Source organism: Lithobates pipiens, unplaced genomic scaffold (genome assembly GCF_037356315.1).
Source record: "Lithobates pipiens isolate NorthernLeopardFrog02 unplaced genomic scaffold, aLitPip1_a1.2 Scaffold_13, whole genome shotgun sequence".
Lineage (NCBI taxonomy): Eukaryota > Metazoa > Chordata > Amphibia > Anura > Ranidae > Lithobates > Lithobates pipiens.
The window spans coordinates 294,490,912-294,516,655 of NW_027507718.1; positions in this window are offsets into that span (position 1 = coordinate 294,490,912).

The window sequence follows — 25,744 nt, forward strand, 5'->3', positions numbered from 1 at the left end:
TATTACATGACTGAGTAATTGTCATTCAAATTGTGAGAGCACTGAAATCTGAAAATTGGTCTGGTCACGAGGGGAGTTTAAGTGCCTAGTAGCCAAGTGGTTAATATGAGGCTCGGTTCACATTGGTGCGATGCTGGAACCCTGTGAAAGCCACTGCGGGTTCCTGCATTGCAGCTGACTCCCAAAGCAGTTCACACTGCCTTATGCGAACCACTGGAAGTGTCAAGACAAAGTTAATCACATGTCCAGATCAGTTTGCATATCGCAGTGCGAACTGTCAGTTTGGACAAGAATCGGATTCTGGTGCGGACCAAAAAAAGGGTCCTGCGTGACTCTGGTCTGAATGCAATGCAAATTCAGCCATACTACCTGTATGGCTGATATCACATCGCACAGACATCGCATGCGATTTGCACTGCAGTGCACTGGTGTGAACCAAGCCTAATACATAAATACTTACAGTTTAGTAGATCATGCGTTGATTGATTTCTAGGGCAAAAAAGAGAAAAAGGTCAAATTGATCTGGCATGCACTTACCAGAAGACGATATTGAATATCTGATTGGACTCTCAGAGAAGTCTCCTAGATTAGGCACAATTAACTTGATCCAAGGCAGCAGTCGAACAGGCTGCTAAATTATTGAAAAAAAAATTGTGTACTTATCATAAGATGTAGCTGTATGCTCATGAGAGTTTGTAGCAGTGGCATTTGTAGGCAGGTAGTTGACTCTTTGCCCAGGGCAGCCACTTGATCCAAGAAGGCTGGAATGAGCAGGCTGGTCACTACGGTGGATGATTCCAGATTCTGATAAGCTCCCCACTCGCTGCCCCCACAACCATCGGGCAAGGGTTGTGGGGAAGAGGCCCTTGTCCCCATCAGCATGTGGCCTGGTATGGTTCAAGAGGCGGGTGCTCTCTCTCCCCCCTTTTCCTGTGGCCTGCCATGTTGCATGATCGGATAAGGGTCTGGTATTGATTTTTGGGGGACCCAAAGCCATTTTTTTTATTTGGCATGGGTTTCCCCTTAACATGCTAACCAAATGTGAAGGGCCTGGTATGCCCCCCCCCCCCCCCACAGCAGGACCCCCACAGCATTTTTTTTAATTGTCATTTTTTTCCAATGTTTTTTTATCTATATTGCTGGGATCTGACAATACATTACAGCCGCAAGCAATTTTAAATGATTTTTTTTCATTTAGAAATGTAATTTTGCTGTGGTACTGTTATAAACATGGTAAAGCTGCACTAGTTTACAGGCAGACTAAAGGGACCCCCGGGCACAATATTTAAAGGAGTATTTAATTTGTATTTTTTCACTTTAAGCATTATTAAAATCACTGCTTCTGAAAAAATGGCAGTTTTAAAAAAAACTTTTTTCGTATGTATATATGTCCCCTGGAGCAGTACCCAAGTCTCCATACACTTTTTATAGCAATAACTTGCATATAAGCCTTTAAATTTAACACTTTTGATTTTTCACATGTTCTGTTGCAAACTGACGGGGGGGAGGTTCGGCTCATCCCTAGTGCAGATGTGAAATGTGGCAGCAGGGATCAGGGGTAAAAGTGCTGGGTGTGAGATATAGTTGTAATGTCAGGGCTGACTGTCAGTGCAGTGACCAGGGAATAATGGTGATGGATGTAAGAGGAGGTAGCAGGATCAATGGTGGTGCAGATGTGAGGTGTGGCAGTGGGGATCAGGAGTAGAGGTGCTGAATGAAAAAGGAGGCCACAATGAAGAGCGTGACATACTAGCACATTATGTTAAATTTACCTTAAAATTAAGCCCTCCTGCACCAAGATGTCAGAGCTGAAGGACACTTCCATCTATACCTGTCTTGCTTCCAGGTTTGCGGGCTCTGGCTCTGTGATTGGCCGGAGCCCCAATGACGTCACTTCCACGCATGTGCGGGGGAGCTGTCACAAAAAGATACAGGTGACCGTTCCTTCAGAGCACGTGGGCCAGTGATTTCATTGGCTGCATGAGCAGTAAATATTTCCTAAATGGTGCACCTTTATCAAGTGCACTTGCAGTGCAAAGTGGATTTGCCTTTCGTAAATAACCCCCATTGCGTCTGACTAAAACATTGGACATATTTAATAAGGTATAAGTAATGCCCTGTACACACGGTCGGACATTCCAATGACAAAATCTGTTGGATTTTTTCTGATGGACTTTGGCTCAAACTTGTCTTGCATACACACGGTCGCACAAAGTTGTCAGTAAATCCGATCATTCAGAACGAGGTGACGTACAAGTGGGACTATAAAGAGGGCAGTAGCCAATAGCTTTCGTCTCGTAATTTACTCTGAGCATGTGTGGCACTTTGTCTGTCGGAATTGTCTACACACGAACGGAATTTAAGCGATCGGATTTTGTTGTCGAAAATTTTGGCTCCAGCTCTCAAACTTTGTGTGTCGGAAAATCCGAGGGAAAAGTCCAATGGAGCCCACACAAAGTCCGCCCAGGTCCACAGGGAACTACTTTGAAGAGGTGTTCCTCTTATTTTTTTCAGTTGTGTATATAGTTTACACTAGAAAACAAAAACACCAGCACTGCACATTATTTTTTGATAGCTTTATTACAGATAAAAACGGATATATATTCACAAATAGCATGGTTTAACAAGCACATCAATACCCACAGTGTCCTAGACGACCATGTCAATCAAACAAGTCCAAACGACACAAAAATTCTCTGAAAGGCTATGCAATACAGTGTTTCTTGTTTAGCATGCATACTTGCATATAATGTCCTTCATTTTCTGATTTCTGCAAACCCCCTAACTGCTCTACAGGAATGAACATGCCATCTCCCTACTGTGTGACTAATTCCTCAACTCCCTCCACTGCTTATGGCTATTCACTTTCTCTATCATCATCATCTACATTGGAGATGTTTGATGTAGTACCAGAATAAAGAAGTACATATAGGTTATCCATATGTTAAGCTGACCATCAATGGATCTAAATTTAGTCGTTTTAGGATGGAGTGGCTGAATTTGGATCAAAGTGTGCTGGATTGCCAAACTTACAATCTCAGTTCCATGACCCTTTTTAGGAATTCAAGCATTTTGAAGTAGATGCTTTTCTTCTTTTTTCAAGCTCCTGTACCACTCCAATTCTTCAAGGCCTCATCATTTAAGTCTTGGCGATAAAATGGCATCTTGTGCGAACATCTTTTCCTGTAACAATGCATAAATATTCATACAGTATATATTATAAGGTAAAAGAAAACCCTAACACTTAAAACCCCTCACACTCACCCTAAACATCTTACAAGGACAATACGAGAGTTTTTAATTAAGCGTAGCTTATCGTTAAACCTAACCACAATAACAAATCCTAAGGGCTCCACTACACACTCTCCAGTTGTCCATCAGTAGGACTAGGGTAAAGGTTGCATATTTTTAGTGGAATAAAGAAAGTAGAAGAAGTAATTTATATACTGGTGGCATGGAACCCTGCGTCAGTGGGGGGTGGAGTCACACGGTGGCCCCCGCCCTCCGTTATAAAAGAACTGTCAGAAGAAGAGAAGCATCACACAGCGGGAGCCTCCCATTGCGCGGAGCGGCCCGTGAACCAAGAAGAGACACAGTGGAGGAAGATGCCGGACGAGAACCCCGGACCAAGAAGAAGTGGATCGGAGGAAGAAGAGGATCAGAGGAAGAAGAAGATGGAGGAAGAAACCGAAGGATGAAGAAGGAAGAAGACCAGAAGAAATAAGATGAAAGAAGACTTTAATGAAGGAATTGTCAAAGACCGTCCCCTTTCATATTTAACACTTTTTTGTCACTTTTTTGGTGAAATGGTAGGGGTACTTTTGTACCCCCTTACCATTTCACACAGGGAGGGAGGCCGGGAGCTGGGGGTCCCCTTGTAAAAGGGGGCTTCCAGATTCCAATAAGCCTCCTGCCCGCAGACCCCCACAACCACTGGCCAGGGTTGTGGGGATGAAGCCCTTGTCTTCATCAACATGGGGACAAGGTGCTTTGAGGAGCTACCTCAAAGCACCCTCCCAATGTTGAGGGCATGTGGCCTGGTACGGTTCAGGAGAGGGTGCTCTCTCGTCCCCCCTCTTTTCCTGCAGCCTGCCAGGTTGCATTCTTGGATAAGGGTCTGGTGTGGATTTTGAGGGGGACCCTCACTCTATTTTTTTGTGTGGGGTTCCCCTTAAAATACATGCCAGGCCTGAAGGGCCTGGTATGGATTTTGAGGGGGACCCCCACACCATTTTTTTTTGGCACGGGGTTCCCCTTAATATCCATACCAGACCTGATGCTAATGACCTGTGTGCAATGCAAATAGCCTTTAAAAAACCCATAGAAGACGTACAACATTAGAAAGCTACTATAGCTTGTAGTCAAAATATTTGACCGGGAATGTATGATTGCAGCATCATAAGTGAGTTTTGCTGCTCCGTCGAAATCTTCTTTAAACATTTCGGGAGTAACTAAATTTATTTTTCGGATGAAAACAAAATTCCGAAACAAAATATTTCAGTCTGCACATGTCTAGTATTTACGTCTTTTCTTTTGTAAACATTAGGTAAAATTAGAGAAAACATATAGATTATTGTTTTAAGAGGGGATTGAAGGAATATGTATATTCCCTAGAATACACTGTGACTCCATTTTAGGTTTAGTATCCATCTTGTCAGTACGCCTATAGTCAAACATAACTTGTCTGTCTTGGGAATTCGTATACGCAGGTTCCCTTGAAGCTATTTCTCAGAGACCAACTTGTTCCCTGTTTGTTATGTGATTTCTGAGAAATAGATACCGGTGTACTGTAAATAGGCAAAGGTTTATATGACTTGTACGTCTGCACAAACTTGTTTGTATAACGGTGGAAGGTCATATGATGTACATAGGACGTAGCTAATAATGTTGTATACGATTATATGACCAGTTTTTTCCTTTATAAGTGTGAGAGAAATAAAAGCTTATCAAATTTACTCTGAGCAAACTACAGCACTGTTTATCTGTGTGACGTTTCTTAAGAGTATTTCTCCAGGCCTGTTCAGTGATAGGACTGAGAGCACAGTCAGACTGCGGTCTATAATAATTTGGACCCTTACAAAAGCTTTAACACAATAACAACATTTATTGATGAGTAGTTGAAAGTCTATCTAATACACATCCATCTATCTATAGTTTACCCCAAGGAATAAAATATTAGGATATAATAAAAGAATACAGAGTATATTCCTTAAAACATTAATCTACAAACATATTTATTTAAAGTAAAAGGGCAGACCTTTCCCATAATTACCCGTTTCTCACCAAGCTTCCATTCTGATGGCTGCTCTACCATAAAGAGAAAGTTTCCTCCCATCTAGTCTGGGTATATCAATACAGGCTGATGCCTCATTGGTTGGCATAGCGTGACTTCTGATTGGTTAGCTTCCCTATACTTTGCATAAGTCATCCCCCTTTAATGCAAATCCTTGTGAGCCAGAGATTGACTTGAATTTTCCCGGGAAGTTAAGTATTGGCCTCCCTTCATTGCATATCCTAGCATGGGACCCTTTGAAGTGAGTATGTGTAAAACAATGAGGTTTGAATCCCATTGTTTGTACGCAAAAGCCTGGGCACAGTCTTGTCAGTATCTTCACACATATCTGTGAGAAGACCAATCTTTTGGACTGCATAGATACAAGCTAAATTATATATATTGCTAATTACAATATTTTTCAACTATTAATGGAGATTTCACATAAACTCATAGGGCAACAGATGGCCCCTTGTGGCCAGTTAAGGATATGAGACTCGGCCACACCTCAAATAATGGTTTATGTGTAATCTCCTTTAATATTTGAAACTTTTTGCTTTGCCTTCTGAAACAAAAAACTGTTAGGGATAAAAAAAACTTTGAAACTCTCCATCCCTACAGTCCAAATTTCTGGATCTCAGTATCAGTAGTTGAACTGATTCTGAACTTGTTCTGGATGTCATAAGTCCACAATAAAAATCATAAGAGACAGCACCAAAACAAAACAAGATGGAAAAAAAAAGAACATGAGGATCCTTGGTCTCAACAGTCCAATAATGACAGTACGAAAGTCCATAACGCGAATCTGGTCCTGTTGCCCTGGCTTCTGTGACAGCCTTCCCTGGTGATTGCAATTGGATACAGCATACAGTAACAGCCTGGGGACCAGCTTTCCTGGCTTTATAAGATTATACTTTATTAACCACTACAATACAGAGCACTTTCGCTACCTTCCTTCCCAGCCCAGTTTTCAGCTTTCAGCACTCTCGCACTTTCGATGACAATTGTGCAGTCATGCTACGCTATACCCAAATTAAATTTTTATCATTTTGTTTGCACAAATATAGCTTCATTTTGGTGGTATTTATTCACGAATCCACTTTTTATTTTATGCGATATAAGCGAAAAAATAGAGTAAATTTGGAAAAAAAATATATTTTCTTCTTTCTATTTTAAAAGAAATCCAATAAATCGAATTTCGTCATAAATTTAAGCCAAAGTGTAAGTGTATAATAATTGATTTGTGTGATCATGGACATATGTACACAAAGGATCATGTACAGATGTGTGCAGGTGGTCACGGACAATCAAGGCATTCTATGCATTAGGATAAAAAGCCTTCTGTGTGCAGCAGCCCCCCTCAGCCCCCCAATACTTACCTGAGCCCAATTTCTATCCAGCGATGTCCACAAGTTCCTCGGCCATTCTTGAATTTCCCTCCTGATTGGCTGATACACAGCAATGGCTGTCAATCACAGTCCGCCAATCAGGAGAGAGAGGGGATGGGGCTGAACTGCAGCTCTGTGTCTGAATGGACAAACAGAGCTGTGGATCAACCTGGGTGCCCCCATAGCAAGCTGCTTGCTGTGGGGGCACTCGACAGGAGGTAGGGACCAGGAACACCAAAGAAGGACACAAGCAGAGGAGGATCCTGGTTACCCTGTGCAAATCCACTGCACAGAGCAGGTAAGTATAACATGTTTGTTATATGATAAACAAAAAACACAAGACTTTACAATCACTTAAATCAGTAATATCCAGCCTGCTTCTTCCCCTCTGATCATTTTTTTTCTGAGTTTCTTTGGCTGAAGGTTTGTTTCAGGTCAGTGACTAAAAGAACCATTAAAAGCTATCACAGCCCCTCAAACATTAAAAATTGGACTTTATTTAAGTGATAATTACTCAAAATTTGGACTTCAGGACATCACTTACTATTATACATTAGTTTCCTGCTTTGAAGAGTTTTGAAAATGCATTTGAATTAGTGTCACACATCTTTTTCAACTTCACTCCTTCATCAAACATGGTATCATTAATCAATCCTCTAATCTAAGAACATACCAAAATACCTTCCTCAATCTTTGTAACAATAATCCTGGGGAATGTAATCCTCAAAAGAAATGAATCCAATGCCTGTTTTATCCATCATTTTAATATAGTCATAAGCCCTATGTTTAATGTGCAATGTAGGGAAGTAAACCCTTTCAGAGCTGATAAATGAACTGTTTACAATATTTTGTTTCCTGCAAGTTCGTTTTCGCCAGTCTCTCTGAATGTATTGTTTTTTTCTACAATGCTACCACTCTTTTTCAAAAGTAGTGTTCATTTGAATTGTTATGTCAGCAGTATCACAAAATGGTTTATGTGGTAATTCCATTACTTTATAAAGTAGAAGGAAAACTTTAAATCTATCAATAAACAAATGCCCCTTTTATTTGCATTGTGGCCATAGCCAGCTGAGATATTTTCAAATAGAGGTAAAAGTAACTGTAAGCGCAAATACAAAAGTGCATACAATACTTGGGATGCTATAACTGACTAGGCATTTAGTCCATAGTAATGAGACTGGCAGTCCAAAGGTTAAACTGATATCTGACAGTTCAAGGGTTAAAAACAAGTCTAGTGTCTGATCAAAAAGGTGGCTGCTATCCTTAGAGAGCTGGCTCTGTAGTAGGCCAATTCATTGCCAGTATCTCTCCTCAGTGGAAGCCTTCCCCCCGGAAGTGTACCCGGAAGTAATCGGATGACTCGTGATATTACGTGTGTTCCACGTGCGCGCCACGCCGGCCTCAGCATCTTCCTGATGGCCACAGGAGGAACCCCTGGCCAATAACCATCCATCTGCAGCCCTACACTTCTGCAGCATCATCCGGATTGGGATTTGAAAAACCCACCATGGACCACCTATAAACGGATGAGCCTTTTAATCTATGTTTTCCTGTAAGTGTAACCAAACGTTGTGTCATTAAAAAGTACTCTCTAATACTGTGCTCAGGTGGCACTTCCTTTTTCTACCCTTCGGCCAATCCATTGCCAGTCTCTCTCCTCAGTGGAATCCCCCCCCCCCCCCCCCAGAAGTGTTCCCGGAAGTAATCTGGTGACTTGTGACGTCACGTGCATTCCATGTGTGCTCCACGTCGGCCCCAGCATCTTCCTGATGGCCACAGGAGGAACCCCTGGCCAATAACCATCCATCTGCAGCATCATCCGGATCGGGATTTGAGAAACCCACCACGGACCACCTATAAACAGATGAGCCTTTTAATCTATGTTTTCCTGTAAGTGTAACCATACGTTGTGTTATTAAACCGTACTCTCTAATACTGTACTCAGGTAGTGCTTTTCTACCCTTCCCTAGCTGAGATACTTTCAAACTTTATCTTGAGATTATGTATGCATGAGAACAATAACAACAACTATTTTTTGCTCAATTAGTGTTACAAATATGTTACTGCAATTAAGATAGAATTGTTGCTACTGAATGAAATCATCAGGGACTTTACAGTCATTCTGTAGTGAATGTCACATTTACCACTTTATAATATGCCTTATGTTGCTTCTTTGGAGAATTTTGCCAGAAAGAAGTACAGTTTTTCTTAGTTTGCTTTTCACAGAATTTAACAAGATTACTAACATGATAACTAATGCTTCACCAAATAATAATAAATTAGCAACATACAGTAGCTACGGATTCGGCAATACCTATCATAAGCCATTTAGGTTGAACACTGTGCCTTAGCACCCTTTCCCCCATCCATAGGGCGATAACAGCTCATATTTATGCTAGGACAGGTTCTAAAAAGTAAAACATATGTGGAATCCTAAAAATAACAAATATTGTTTTAAATGTAATTGTGTATGTTGATTTATTTTTATTTATCTTAAAGGAAATGGCTTTAACAATAAGTGATTTATGAATAAACATAGTTAAGCCTTTGCCTTGCAAATGCAATTACAGCTTAAATAAATTGTTTTTTTTTTTTACCGCAGTCCAGCAAATAAATTGTAGCATTTGGAATATTTAACCTGCTAACCAGTTTCTTTATTTCTCTGTCATGTCGTTCTATTATTTAAAAGAGGCAAAACAAACATAAGATTTTGTAATAAATATTCTCTGTGAATAGTCAAGAGGTATTTACGTATATCCTATTTGTTGAAATAGAAAGAAATACCTCTTTAAAACTTTTTTAATATAGTATGTAACAACTTAATAGTCCTTCCCTTAACACCCTGTTGCTTTGAAAAGTGAGGTGTGCATGTTTTTTTTCCATGTATACACCTATGGGAAATACCAAAGGGGTTTGCAGAGTACATAGATCATTCACATTCATTTTCCCCAAAAGCATTTACAATCTAATACAGACATAGTTTGATCACAAGCTAATACTGTAGCCTACAAGTTTGTTTTGTCATGGGCACTCAAGCAGATTCAAGATAGATAGAAGGTTTAAGCAATCATTAGAAGAACATACAAAGTCCACACAGATCGATACACGGTGCGGATTGAACCTAGCAGTGCTAACCACTGCCCAAATATGTCCTGAATATTGCATACAACTGCCGTGGATATGGCTGGAAACAGTTTTTTCTTTTTGTTTTTTTCTTACTTTCAGTTCAGTGCTTTAAATATATTGCATATTTGCTGGCATTTAGGTTTTGACTGGAATTCCTTGTTATCACTCCTTATTGGACAGGTGCATCTCTGTATTATGAAATGTGGTGCAGATTTGGGATGAGCCCGATGTTAAAATCAAATGTAAGTTTGACTCGAACACCCTTTAAACGTCTATGGGAGAAATCAAAAATGCAAATTTTAAAGGCTTATATGATTGGTATTGTCATAAAAAGTGTTTTGGGACCATGTATCAATGCAAAAAAGGTTTTAAAAACACAGTTTTTGTGTGGGGGTCCTCCCCAAATTCCATACCAGGCCCTTCAGGTCTGGTATGGACATTAAGGGGAAACCTGCACCAATATTTTTTTTTTAAATGGCTTAGGGTCCCCCTTAAAATCTATTCAGGTCTATTCTATCCTTCAGGTCTGGTATCGATTTTAAGGGGAATATTGTGCAAAAATTTTAAAAAATAATGGCGTGGGGTTCCCCCCAAAAATCCATACCAGACCCTTATCCGATCATGCAACCTGGCAGGCCACAAGAAAAGAGGGGGGTCGAGAGAGTGCCCCCCCTCCTGAACCCTTACCCGTTCACACAACCTGGCAGGCTGCTGGAAAAGAAGGGGGATGAGAGAGCGGCCCCCCCAAAGCAACTTGTCTCTATGTTCATGGGGACAAGGGCCTTATCCAAACAACCCTTGCCTGGTGGTTGTGGGGGTCTGCTTATCAGAATCTGGAAGCCCCCTTTAACAAAGGGACCCCCAGACCCCACCCCCCTCTTTGAAATGGTAACGGTTACATTTTACCCCTACCATTTCACAAAATAAAGTGCCAAAATAAAAAAAAACACAAGACACATCGTGGGACAAGTCCTTTATTAAAAAATAAAAAAAATAAAAATGTCCCATGAAGTCCATTCATCTTCTTCTCTTGATCCGCTGACGACCCATAAAAAAAAGATCCACCTCCATGGGAGGCACCCACCTTATGACGCTTCAGCGCGATGACAGTTCTATTATAATTGAGGGCAGGGCCACGGGGTGATGTACCATGTACCCAGGTGACTCTGCCCCCCTCTGACGCCACGGGGAAGTCATTGGGAAGTTCCCGTGAGTCAGAGGGGGCGAGGTCACCCGGGTACATAACCGTTTGGCCCGCCTTCAGTTCTAAAAGAACTGTCATCACGCTGAAGCATCATAAGGTGGGTGCCTCCCATGGAGGCGGATCTTCTTTATTTATTTTTTCCGGACTTGGACTTGGGATATTTTTATTTTTTAATAAAGTATTTGTCCCAAGATGTGTCTTGTGGTTTTTTAACATTTTGACCCTTTTTTTGCGAAATGGTAGGGGTAAAATGTACCCGTTACCATTGAAAACAGGGGGGGCTGGGATCTGGGGGTCCCCTTGTTAAAGGATTGTGGCCTGCCAGGTTGTGTGCTTAGATAAGGGTCTGGTATGGATTTTTGGGGGACCCCATGCCTTTTTTTTATTTTGGCATGGGGTTCCCCTTAAATCAGATTTTGAGGGGGATCCCTAAGCCATTTTTTAAAACTAATTTGGCACAGGGTTCCTCTTAATATCCATACCAGACCTGAAGGGACTGTTATGGAATTTGGGAGGACTCCCCACACAATTCTTTTTTTAATTTTGGTTCAGGGTTTCCCTTAATATTCATATCAGACCTGAAGGGCCTGGTATGGATTTTTGGGAGGACCCATGCAGTTTTTTTCAATGACTTTTATTTGTATTCCCGAGACCCAACAATTCATTATAGCCACGAGTAGTTTTAAATGACTTTTTTCCTTGTGTCACTTTACAGGCATACTCTAAACACCCCCCAGGTACGAATATTTCACTTTTATTGTTTCACTTTTGGCATTATTAAAATCACTTCTCCTGAAAAAACAGCGTTTTTAAAACTTTTTTTTTTTGCATTGATACATGTCCCCTGGGGCAGGACCCAGGTCCCCAAACACTTTTTATGAAAATAACTTATATTAACCCTTAAAATTAGCACTTTTGATTTTTCATGTTTGTGTCCCACAAAATTTAACGGTGTTTGCGTGTTCGAATTAATTTTTTACCTGTTTGCAGGTTCTGCTGCAAAGCAAACCGGGCGGCTCATCGCTAGTGCTGAACACACCAGTACATAAAAGACATCTGTTATGTGAGCAGTTTTAGGAAAATAGAGAAACATGTCAAATGGCCCTTAGAATATTTTCGGGATTTGCATATATAACCAATAATGCCGCATACACATGAGTGGACTTTGACAGCAAAGGTCCGACGGACAATTCGATCGTGTGTGGGCTCCATCGGACCTTTGCTGTCCAAAAATCTGATGGACTTTAGAAATAGAACATGTTTCAAATTTACACGGCATAAGAGTGTTTGAAGGAAAACAATCATGATAGATAGATAGATAGATAGATAGATAGATAGATAGATAGATAGATAGATAGAAAGAGAGATAGATGGATTATTAACAGGTGATTTTATTTGGTGCTCAGTGATTGTAGTATTCTAGTCTATCTCCCCAAGGTAATACTTAAAATCTGGCCTATTAGTGGATCCTGAGGACAGGAGTTGAGTACCACTGTTCTAGAGGAGAGGCCTTAGAGAAATTTTGGTGGTGATCCTGGGAGGAGATAATGAGAGAGCTAGAGAACAGGAGCTCTTGTGAAGAGAAGAGAGGGTGGTTTGGGTGATTGTTTTATGGTTAGCTTTGCATGCTGTTGTTAGCATTTTGTATTTCTTGTATTGGGCAAGTGGGAGCCAGTAGAGGGCTTGGTAAAGGAAGGGGTGGTCACTCAACAGTAGTATAAGTCTGGTGGCAGCATTCATGATAGGCTGAGGGAAGGTAGCCTATGTAAAGGAAGGACACCACTCTGGGAATTGCAATAGTTAAGACGAGAGATAACAAGGAAGATAATTAGTAGCCTTGTGGTGTTATTTGTTAGGAAAAGGCACATTTTGAGATGTTACAGAGAATAAGGTGGAAAGATTTATAAAGTGATTGGATTTGGTGCTGAAAGGAAAGGTCTGGATTACACCCAGCACCCTGGCATGAGCAATGGCAGTGATGGTTGTACTATATTCTGCTACCCGTGCTTTCTGAAGCTTGGCATTACCTACTGGTGTTGAACCTCTGATCTAATAGGACCCCCGGATACTTTTACATCCTCAATTCCCCCAGAAATACTCCCCCTAGCGAGTAACTTGCAGGAGATACACAGGGATGATACAAATGCCCCTACATTAGTTGTACCTGTTTATCTGCAACACTCTCTTCTCTACAGCCTTCTAAAACACACACATCAAATTATTTTACTCAGCTCCAGCAGAAGGGGGGGGGGGTCTGATGTCATTTACTGCATAGCATAGAAAGGAGAGATGAGTGTAATATGAGACCTAAGTGGATGAAACTGGCACATCCCCTATACACAGTCTCAAAGGTAAACATGCATAGCAGAGTCTGTCAATCACCTATTGTGTGCTGGAGGGGGACGGGCTGACTCTTGAGATTCTGTGGTGTCAACATGACTGTTGGAAGTGGGTCTTGCAGTTAGCAGAAGTACACTTGAGGCAGAAATCACACTGTGTGTTGTAGTGAGACAAGTACACACTATAGGATGATATGCTCCGTTTATTTTTTCTTTCATAGATTTTTAAACACTTTAACATGAATCTATAGAAAACTGTTGCGGCTCCCTAAATTTGTGATTGATAAAACCTCAAAATGACAAAAATTGGTATCACATATAAAGTGCATACAGTGCCTTCAATTATAAAAATTAAAGACAAATAAAAAATCATCAAATCCTTCCCAATGAGTGTAAAAAAAAAGTCTCTTATGTGCAACAAATAAACGTTTTTGTGACCAAAAAAATTAATCATCCAGTGACAGTTAATATCTTATAAATAAAATCTTCTATAAATGTTATGATGCCGCAGTGCTTTAGTGATTCCCACCACTGTTTCTGTTTCCTCACCTTCCAAGTTGGACCTGCCAATAGCAAGGACTAAAAAACACCTTCCACTCTGGCAGGGGGTGCCATAACAATGCTGCTCCAATTTGGGATGCTCCTTACACACTTCTTCCCTCCTCCCTTAGATGATCACATATAGAAGGTGTATGGCCCTTTAAAATTAAGTGCATTCATCCTATCATAACACTGCCCCAACATCGCCACCCAACCCCGCTACTCTCATGACACCCTGTGTATCCCAAATTGAAGCAGCATTGTTAAGGCAACCCCTGTCAGAGGGGAAGGCGTTTTTAGACCTTTCCATTAGCAGGTCCAACTTTGGAGGTGAGCAGAAACGGTGACGGTAATCACTAGAGCACTGTGGCATCATACCATTTATAGAAGATTTTATTGGAAGATATTGACTGGCACTGGATGATTTTTTTGTCACAAGAAGTTTATTTGTTGCACATCAGTAGAGACTTTATTTTTTACACTCATTGGGAAGGATTTGATGATATTTTTATTTTCCTTTTATGTTTATAATTGAAGGATATGAATTGATGGCACTGTACGCACTTTATATGTGATACTAATTTTTGTTATTTTGAGGTTTTATCATTCACACATTTAGGGTGGAACAACAGTTTTCTATAGATTGATTCACTTTGTATGTGGGAACACTATTCACTGTCTGCAGACTCCCACATACAATTACAATTACAGGCATACCCCACTTTTAAGTACACAATGGGGTTTATTTACTAAAGCTGGAAAGTGCAAAATCAGGCTCACTTCGGGATAGAAACCAATGAGCTTCTAACCCCAGATTGTTCAATTAAGCTTTGGTAATAAAACCTGGAAGCTCATTGGTTTCTATGAAGAAGTGAGCCTGATTTTGTACTTTTCAGCTTTAGTAAATAAAACCCATTGTGTACTTAAAAGTGGGGTATGCCTGTATAAGGAAGTTGTGGTAAAGGGTAGTGTGGGGTACATTATATACTTTATTCTTTATACGACCACTTTAACATAATAACAGAAGCATTACGTGCTCTTTTATACTCCACACTTTCGTACGGTATCTGTAGTATTCATAGCATTTGATTTTAAAAGTATAATAGAGGACTTTTGATGTTTTTTGTATATATTACAAAAAACATCATGTTCTGTAAGGTCAGTAGCACTTTCTTGAGGAAGGCAACAATGCTCAGGTCTCTGCAGGCAATGCAGCAGTGATGTTGTTACCCATGCATGTGTGCTCCAGGGCTACAGGCTTACATGAGTATAGCCCCATACACACTATCAGATTTTCTGATGATTTTTCCTTCAGATTTACCAAAACCATGTAGTGCAAGGGCCTGCCTGTTTACATACAAATTCAAACTCCTAAGGTTTGACCTCATATTATATGGTTTTGGTAAATCTGAAGGAAAAAATCAGCAGACCATGTGGTAGTATGTATGGGGCTTTATAGTCTGCAATCTGTCAACAGCACTTGCAGTTTCTCCATGAGTCAGGACCTTCCATATGATATGAGCAGAAGTGATGTGCTGCAGCCACACCCAACGCTCAGACCTTGTCAGCACCGATGACATGACATAGATTGTGGTCACATGACCAGAGAAAGCTATTATAATACATTTTTAAAAGGCAGTTACATGTTAGCATTTAATTGCTCAATTCACAATCTACAAAAACCTTTACAGCTCTAACATCAAGAAAGCTAGTATACACCAGGAGATTTTAAAACAAATGTTTGAACAACATTTGTACAAACATTTGTCCAATATCTCTTATGCCTCTTACACACGATCGAACATTCCGCCAACAAAACCGTGGAATTTTGTCCGAAGGGCGTTAACTCAAACTTGTCTTGCATACACACAGCCACACAAATGTTGACCAACAATTATGAACGCAGTGATTTTTCAGCTCTTTAGTGTAAACCTTTGGGCTCCTTCTGCTAATTTTGTGTTAGTATTAATTTGGTGGGTGTTTTCTTTTTGCGTTTTTCATTTAGCGCTTTTCAGTTCATTCTTTTCAGTTTGTGCTTTTCAGTTCCTTTCTGAACGGACATTCGTCAACCAGACATGTTGAGGAATCGGGCGAGATAACGTGTTATTTATCATTGGCCTTGGATTTATTGCTTTGACATTATTTTTTGGGTTGAATAATGGTTTGATTTAGTATATTTTCTATATTTTTGGATGCATAGAATGCCCTTTTTGGTTAAGTTCTATTGGCATGTCTAATTGTATTTGTTTTCTTTTTTTAATGCACAATTTAAAAAAATGTGGAGAATAATAATACTTGGCTATGTGTTTTACTTCAAATGACAGTTTGGGAGTAGGCAGTTACATTTTAAAAAATACAATGTAAAATTGACAAGGGACACCAACATAGTTGTATCTTTGATCTTAAAAAACTACGGGATAATGGTGTTGTGGTAACTTGCCCAAATAAAAAAAAAAAAAGCATAATATTATTCTTGATATCACTAGAAAAAAAAAACCTCGGAAAATTTGTTTGTAATAACTCCATCAGTATCACCAGCAAAGCAGCTTCATTATTATCCCATTAATGAAGAGAATTGTGTGCTGCATTTCGAGATTTCATAATTTGCCACGTCACAAATGTTAATTCTCCATTACGAATGCTAGTTTACAAGACTAACCGCTTCTGGCTCATCCTTGCTTCCGAGCATACATATTTGTACTTTGGACTTTTGTCCAACGGACTTGTGTACACACGCACAGAAAATCCGCCAACACACATTTGTCTGTGGAAAATTTGAAAACCTGCTAGCCAACAACAATTGTCCGATGGAGCATACACACGGTCGGATTTACCGACAACAGCCTGTCATTGAATATTTCCTGTCAGAAAGTCCGACCGTGTATGTATGGGGCTTTAGTATAACGTTGTCCCTCAAAACTGAATTTGCTTTTCACATTCAATTTTGTAAAGAATGTCCCAAACAAAAACACATTCACTGTTATAAATTAGTTTGTTCAGGAAAAATCTAATTGTCTTATCACTGAGCTTGAAAATTAATGTCAATTTGACCACTTGTCAGGAAGGGCTAGCCAATATCCAAGATGGCGACCGAAGAATACGAAGACCTCCGGTGCATCTGCACGTGCCTGTGCGTGCATATGCATGCACACGTGCGCATGAGAATCCAAGACCTGTCAGATTGCCGCCTGTGCGCTTGCATGCATCTTTGGGTGCATAAGCGTGCACATGTGCGCATGCGTGTGCGCATGCACCCGGTAACAGCCTTGGTGCCAAACAGCCTATTTAAACACTGCAAGTGCACAGATTCGGTGCTGTCTGCTCTACAGCTTTCCCGTGTGTTCCTGCTACCTGCATCTTGTAACCTGTTCCTGTTACCAGACCCTGCTTGCCTCTGACAAATTCCTGCTATTTGCCTGTACCCAGCCCGGCTTGTCTGACCACCGCACCTGCCTGCTCTTTCTGCTACCTTGCTGCCAGCCCGTTACCGACCTGGTCTGCATCCTGACTATTCTGCTGCCTCCGCATCTGTTCCTGATGTGTCCGCCAGTGTATGACCCGGCCTGCCTGTACCATCCCTCTCTTCTGCCTGGAGAATCCTGCTGAGCCACCGCTCCTCCTACAGCTGTTTCGGATTCCACATTCTGCAACCAATCAAGCACTCGTTCGACTCTGCACTCCTGTGCTCCCTGTCTGCTCTACCGGGGGGCCTCGAGTCAGAGGTGTAAGAGAGGCCATCCGCTGCATATCAGGCTCTACCATCAGGTACGTGACACCCCTCCCCCTAATAATTAGGCAATCGAACAAACATTCTTAAAAGAAAACAATTTGAATGAAGTGTATGGCCAGATTTAAACCTCAACTCTGTTCTGCTTAAGCTACCCACAGTCGCTTGGAGGTGGTCTGACAGAAAAAAAGCATGTGCGTTGTCGTAAATAGGGCCGTGGTGATAGATTTAACTCTAAGGGAGCTCAGAAAGGTCACTTATCTTTACCATATACTAGAGACATAACTGAAACCTTTAGAGCCATAGTGCAATAAACCATGAACGGCTCCCTTTTCCCTCAGTCCCGGGGACCTTCATATCAGTCCCAGGTTGGGCCCTTTCCTCTTGTCCTGAGGCCCATCCCTCGAAGCTCGAGGCACTTCTCACTGATCCTGGGGCCCTTTACTCCCATTGTAGGACCCTTTATAAGCCCCGGTTCACGCTGTGACACATAAAGTTGCATGACAAGTCAAAACACATTCATTTCAATGGGTGCCAATTCCTGCACTACTTTTCTGTGCCTTTAGTGCAATTTGAGTACCATAGACTGCAATGTTGAATCAGAAAAGTCAGAAGCAAGTCGCAATGAAATCACAAGCAAGACACAAGGAAATTCCAATCAAGTTGCACAACTTTGGGGTTTCAGCGGTGTGAACTGAGCCTTACGGTCCCACAGTACCCCCCCCCCCCCCCCACAGTGGGTGAATGCCAAGGTCCAGTCACCATTGGGACCTTTGCAACCCAGGTAGTTCCACCTCTGTCCATTACTAACCTCTTTAGCAGTTGCAGACGTCATATGATCTTGCTACTGATGAGACAGTTGTAATATACCAATGGATTCTGCCAAAACTCCACTAGGAACTGTTCCCTTCAAGTTTATTTAACTCTATAAAAAGTCTAAAATAGTTTATCTACAATAAAATGCCCTGCATTAAAACTCATGATGACCATTTAAGACTTTCCTGACTACTCTTCTCTTTCACATTTACAACAGCAGCTGACTACAGCTCAACAAATCATATCAGAGGTTAATGAAACAGCAAAAGGGAAGTAAATGCCTCTGGTTTAGAGCAAAGCCTTTGAATCACCTATAAAGGAGAGAAAGGAAAATAAATGCCCTGACATTTCAGTTTATGGGAGAGACAACAGTCTAATCTCGCACCTGGTTGCTGTAAAGCCCTGGATAAGCCAGCAATAGAGTAGTCTGGCTACTAATATTTGGGAGGCTTTAATAGCACAATCCCCCTAAAGATTTCAGGTAATATATGAACCTTAAACTATGCAGCAAAAATGTACTGATAAAATATGATTATTGTAGTTAAAAGGAGCCATAGTTTTAGCATATGCTGTTGAAGCAGAATCTAATGAAAATAATCCTTAGAGAAAATCAGTCCCGTGAAGTGACCTTTCTATTCGAGTCCTCTGTTACAGCGACAGAAAATTAGTGGATGAAATGAAATCTCAGCACAGTGTATTGCTCGCAGGAATCCTACCAAGAGTTTGACAAATGATGGGCCAGATCCAGTTCAGACCACTATTCTCAGCATTGGGCAGATCCTATAATCATAAATCATGGCTCAAAAAGAGTAATGTTACGGAAAAATATGCTTGCAAACAAAATTGCCACATTTTGTGTGTTATACTGTACAGAGCTTCAATAAAAACATTGAAATTCAAAATGTATGACTGTCATCTTAAATTTATTTATTTTATTTTCAGTTATTTATATAGCACCATCAATTTATGCAGCACTTTACATATACATTGTACATTCACATCAGTCCCTACCCTCAAGGAGCTTACAATCTAAGGTCCCTAACTCACATTCATACATACTAGGGACAATTTAGACAGGATCCAATTAACCTAACAGCACGTCTTTGGAGTGGGGGAGGAAACTGGAGTACCTGGATGAAACCCACACAGGGACAGGGAGAGCATGCAAGCTCCAAGCAGGTAGTGTCATGGTTGGGATTTGAACCAGTGAACCTTCTGACTGCTAGGTGAAAGTGCTTTCCACTACACCACTGTGCCACCCATAACATAACATATCATCACATATCATCAGATATCATCAGAAGAGTTGAATAAAATTACTTGCCTACAAATTGTTAGCATCTAAATTGAATAAAAAAGTATGGAACTAATAATGTGGTAGAGATCGTACAACTGTAATGATAAGGTTGACCTCCCACTTAATTTCAATATTCAAGCCCCACATTAATAATCAGGGATTTGATTGTCAACCACTATCAAACTAATATGATTTAGAAAATCCACCCCCCCCCCATTTTATTTATTTTTTTACTACTATATAGATCCCATTTATATTAAATAAATCCAACATTTGCCCTTAACCCACCCCCTTTTTCTTCCCTGCATCCTTGCACTCCACTGTGTGTGCGTTGGTGTAATGATGTGCACTACACCTTGAAGCACGTGTTACTCAGGCACTAAGCATGAAGAATTAGAAAGAGGGGAATGCTCCGCTCTGGGGAAGATTCTTCTAGGGCAGGGCTGGATTAAGAGCATCATGCGCTTGGTGCTGAGAATTTTGGTGGAGCTTTTACTGGGCAACCTTCTGCTTTCCAAGACCCTGTGCTGGTGTGCAGCCAAACTCAAAAGGGCACAACCACACAGGAGTGCGACTAGGGATGCCTGGCATTTGATTTGCATCTGCATGCACACTGGGCTGAAAGAGTTCAGCCGCATAGGCCTAACACTATGGAAGCCCCAGACTTCTGTAAGAGCCCTGCATTGGCATGCCCCAGCCTTCCATCAGGACTACTCATATTGCACCCATTATTAATTCCACCACCCTGCCCAGGCGGTGCATGTGGAATGCTGGGCCTGTCAGGGGAGATCTCTTCCCACTGGCCCATTGCTTGGGTGGCTGGGCCTATATTAAGGTAGGGGCCTGGAGCTTCAGCTCCAATAGTACCTACATTAATCCAACCCTGCTCTAGGGGGTATGAAAAAGGAAGCCAAATTGGCTTAAAGTGTTTTTAAAGGTAAAAAAGATGTTTGTCTGTCTTTTTGAAGTATTTAGATGTGATTTTACATGTATCTATTTCATAGCTTGCTGCTGATGCTTTAATTTACCTGGTTGATCCTGCCTGTTCAGCTCCTTCCACAAGTAAACTGACCACAGTAGCACAGCTACTGATCCATGCTACCGTGTCAGTTTATACCTTGCATCATCCAGCTAAAGATACAGGTGCATTGTGCAAGAGCGCAGCGTGCCTATATCTTCTGTAGTCAGTGCAGAGCTGCCCTCCACCTATCCCTGCTCTTGGCTGTTTTTTTTACCTTATAAAAATAACAACAATTTTATACTTACTTCCTCTGTGCAACGGATTTACACAGAGCAACCCAGATCCTCCTCTTCTTTGGTCACTCTTCTGTGCGCCTGACCCCTCCCTCCTGTTGAGTGCCCCCAGATCAAACAGCGAGGGGGGGGGGGGGGTGAAGGCTGCTGCACACAGAAGGCTTTTTATCTTAATGCATAGAATGCATTAAGATTAAAAACCTTCTGCCTATACAACCCCTTTAATTAGCTCTGTCTAATTTTGCCCTAATATATGCATGAATGTGTGTTAGGGACCTTAGCTTGTAAGCTTGAGGTCAAGGAGTGATGTGAATGAACAAGTTATGTGTGCATGCGTGTGTAAAGTGGTGTGCAAATTGTCTGGGTTATTTAACCACTTGCCACCCGCTATATAGCAAAATGATGGCGGCAAAGTGGTTGTGCTATCCTGGTCGGACATTATATGAATTGAGCAGCTTGACAAGCCGCTGAACGCCCCCGGGGGCACATATCGCGGCAATCGTTGTTGCGGCATGTCACTCTGACACACCGCAACTCCAGTCTATGTAAAGCGCCTCTGATGGAGACTCTTATCCATGTGATCAGCTGTGTCCAATTGCAGCTGTTCGCAATTTAAACAGGAAGAGGTGTTAATCAGCTTTTCCTCACTCGCGTCTAACAGACGTGAGTAGAGGAGAGCCGATTGGCTGCTCTCCTGATGGGGGGGGTCTGTGGTTATTGTTTATCAGCCCACCCCCCCATGGATGCCCACCCAGGACCACCAGGGATGCCACCAGGGATGGCCACCACTGATGATCACCAGGTATGGCATCCCTGGAGGCCATGGGTGGCAATGTGTGCCCACACATGATGCCGATCAGTGCCCACCAGCAATACCTGCCAGTGCCTCCTAATCAGTGATGCCCATCAGTGCCATCAGTGTCAATCAGTGCCACTCATCAGTGTCCATCAGTGCCCACCTATCGGTGCCCTTCATTGCCGCCTATCAATGCCCATCAGTGCCACCCATAAGTACCCATCAGTGCAGACTTTCAGTCTCCATCAGTGCCACTTATAAGTGCCCATCTGTGCCGCCTATGAGTGCCCATCTGTGCCACCTATCAGTGCTGCCCATCAGTGCCCATCATGAGTGCCCATCAGTGCCACCTCATTGGTGCCACCTCATCCACGCTCATCAGTTCCACCTTATTAGTTCCCATCAGTGCAACCTCATCAGTGCCCATAACTGAAGGTGAAAACATACTTATTTACAAAATGTTATAACAGAAACAAAGAAAAACTTTTTTTTTTCACAATTTTCAGTCTTTTTTTATTTGTTTAGAAAAAATAAAAAAATACAGAGGTGATCAAATACCACCAAAAGAAAGCTCTATTTGTCGGAACAAAAATGATAAAAATTCTGTTTGGGTACAGCGTAGCATGACCGCGCAATTGTCATTTAAACAGCAACAGCGCTGAAAGCTGAAAATTGGCTTGGGCAGGAAGAGGGGAAATGCCCTGTATTGAAGTGGTTAAATACCTGTAATAAATAAAAAATAAAATTCTGGGCATATGCTTCAACTCTCAAACTTAAGCCAAAATGCAGTGAACATGATATTATGGTGGTACCCCCTATACCACGTGACACTTTTCTGTATTTTTTATTTTTTTTCAGATTGTACAATGTAAGATGTCTTATGTGATACCTAAGTCTGTGCTACTGATCTCTTGATGATCTTATAGGTCCTGTGGAAGTGTAGATTTCTATGAAAGGTGTAGAGATTTTGCATCTCTACTTACGATGCTTTAAAACTATTTGGGTTATGTAACACAAAGAAGATCTACTGACAATTTATTATTTTCTTTAACTATGGTATTTATTATACTGTTAATGTTGGATTTATTAATGTAAATTGACTTACATATTAACCACTTGCCGACCAGCGCACGACGATGTACGTCGACAGAATGGCACGGGCAGGCAAATGGGCGTACATGTACGTCCCTTTAAATTTGCCGCCCTGCCATCGGGAGCGCGCCGCCGGCGGCACGCTCCCGCGCTGGTTGGGACCCCCGTGAGTCCGGTCGTGGGACCCGCGGACTCGATTGCCGCGGGCATCCCCGCGATCGTCTCAGGGAGCTGCCGAATGGAGAAGTGCCGTTGTAAACAACATTTCTCCATTCTGCCTAGCAACTAGTGACGCTGATCTCTGCTCCATGTGATTGGAGCAGAGATCAGTGTTCACTAAATGAAAGCCCAACCCCCCCTAAGGTTAGTAACACGCCCCTAGGAACACTTAACCCCTACACTGCCACCCACTGGTTAACCCCTTCACTGCCAGTGTCATTTACACAGGAATCACTGCATTTATATAGCAGTGATTACTGTATAAATGACAATGGTCCCAACAATGTGTCAAAAATATCCGATGGGTCCCCCACAATGTCGCAGTCACAATAAAAATCACTGATCACCGCCATTACTAGTAAAAAAAAAATAATAAAAAATTATTAATAAAAATGCTATAAAACTATCCCTATTTTGTAAACGCTATAACTTTTGCGCAAACCAATCAATAATCGCTTATTGCGATTTTTTTTACCAAAAATATGTAGAAGAATACGTATCGGCCTAAACTGAGGGAAAAAAATGTTTTTTTATATATTTTTGGGGGATATTTATTATAACAAAAAGTAAAAAATAATGCGTTTTTTTCAAAATTGTCGCTCTATTTTTGTTTATAGCGCAAAAAATAAAAACCGCAGAGGTGATCAAATACCACCAAAAGAAAGCTGTATTTGTGGGAAAAAAAGGACGTCAATTTTGTTTGGGAGCCACGTCGCACGACCACGCAATTGTCAGTTAAAGCGACGCAGTGCCGAATCGCAAAAAGTGGTCTGGTCTTTGACCAGCAAATTGGTCCGGTCTGAAAGTGGTTAATAAAAAATCTATTTTTGTAAAAACATTTACTTTGTCCAAATCTTGCCGCCTCAACCTCCACAACATCTCCAAAATATGCCCCTTTCTAATCAATGACACAAAAAAGCGCTTTATTCACTGCCTGATCTCGCCTCGACTACTGTAACTCTCTTCTCATTGACTTACCTCTACATACTCTATCCCCCTTCAATCCATCATGAATGCTGCTGCCAGACTCATCCATCTTATCAATCACTGTGTCTACTACTCCTCCACTTAAAAAGCCATCCACCACTTAGCCCCCACCTACATCACTAGCCTAGTCTCTAAATGCCAACCTATTTGTTATTCTCAAGACCTCCTCCTCTCTAGTTACCTCGTCACCTCCTCCCATGCTCACATCCAGGACTTTTCCAGAGCCACTCCAATCCTATTTCTATTTCTACATAGACAAAGATCTGCTTGGTCTGTTACTCAGAGAGCCCTTACACACACTTTTATCTGAATCCTATGGAACACCTTACCCCAATCTCTCAGATTATCTCCTACTCCATTAGCTTTTAGACAATCCCTGAAAACATTTCTCTTCAGAGAAGCCAATCCTACCCACACCTAACAACTATATCTTAATTTTCTCCATCAGCTCACCCCCCACAGTTATTCCCTTTTGTTCCACTTGACTCTCCCTTCTAAATTGTAAGTTCTAATGAGCAGGGCCCTCTGATTCCTACTGTATTGATTTGTATTGTAACTGTACTGTCTGCCCTCATGTTGTAAAGTGATGCGTAAAATGTTGGCGCTATATAAATCCTAAATAATAATAATAACTTTGTGTATAGTATTAATGTGATATTGGCTGGCAATCAAATCCCAGGTGTAAGGTTCACTAAAATACAGAGGTAAGACACAAAAGCAAGTTTTAAAGTGATATTTGTTTTCAAGAAAAAGTACATCACAGTCTGACATTAAAGTGTAACTGTAAAGCGTTTATACTTTACTTACCTACCTGTGATCTTCACTGTCCTGATCTGCTGCAGTAGTGCCCCTAAATTCATGTGCCATTTTTCTGAAAGCTCAGCAATATGACAGCACTGAGGCCTGGTGATTGGTAGTTTAGGCAGAAATGATTGCCTTATTGGAAAGCAGCAGTGCCATTTGTTTCCCCAAGCCCAGTTGCTCTCTATTGTCAATGTGAACTTGTGCTTGATGCACATCAGTCTGCTCAGATATATTACTGAATGGATACACAGACAGATGTGATACATCAGAAAAACTCTTCCTTCTTGCCAGTAGTGCCACGGGCAATAATAATGCTTTGTTAATATATAAATAAAATGAATATATATATATATATATATATATATATGCTAATTTTGTCTTGTGTAAAGCTAATTGCACACATCGTCTTTCTTTTTGCTCAGTACTAACTGATATATCAGTCTTCCACATTTCAATATATTATGAAAAAATTGTATATATATTTATATGTATATAAGTATCTTCTTTATCAATGATCCTGAGGGCTTACACACTAAAATACAAAGCCTGAATGTAAACAGAATGAGTAGCTAGTTAGGAGTGATGGTCTGTGCCAGGATTAGCTCACATACTGTATATACAAGTGTCACAATCTAGGACTATAGATGAGGTTTAAGTTTCGCAGCAATACAGGGTTTTCTCCAAAACCTTGCTGTTCCTGGTACACAAACTCGGGTGCACTATATTGCCACATTTTCTGCAGCAGAAAGGCATTATTTTAGGGGTAGTATTACTACCGCTACTAAATTATAACTTCCTGCTATGTGGGTCACACATTGTCACCGGTTGCTAGGATGCAGGCAACCGTGAAAACTAGCCTTACAAAATTGGCCAAATTGATTTT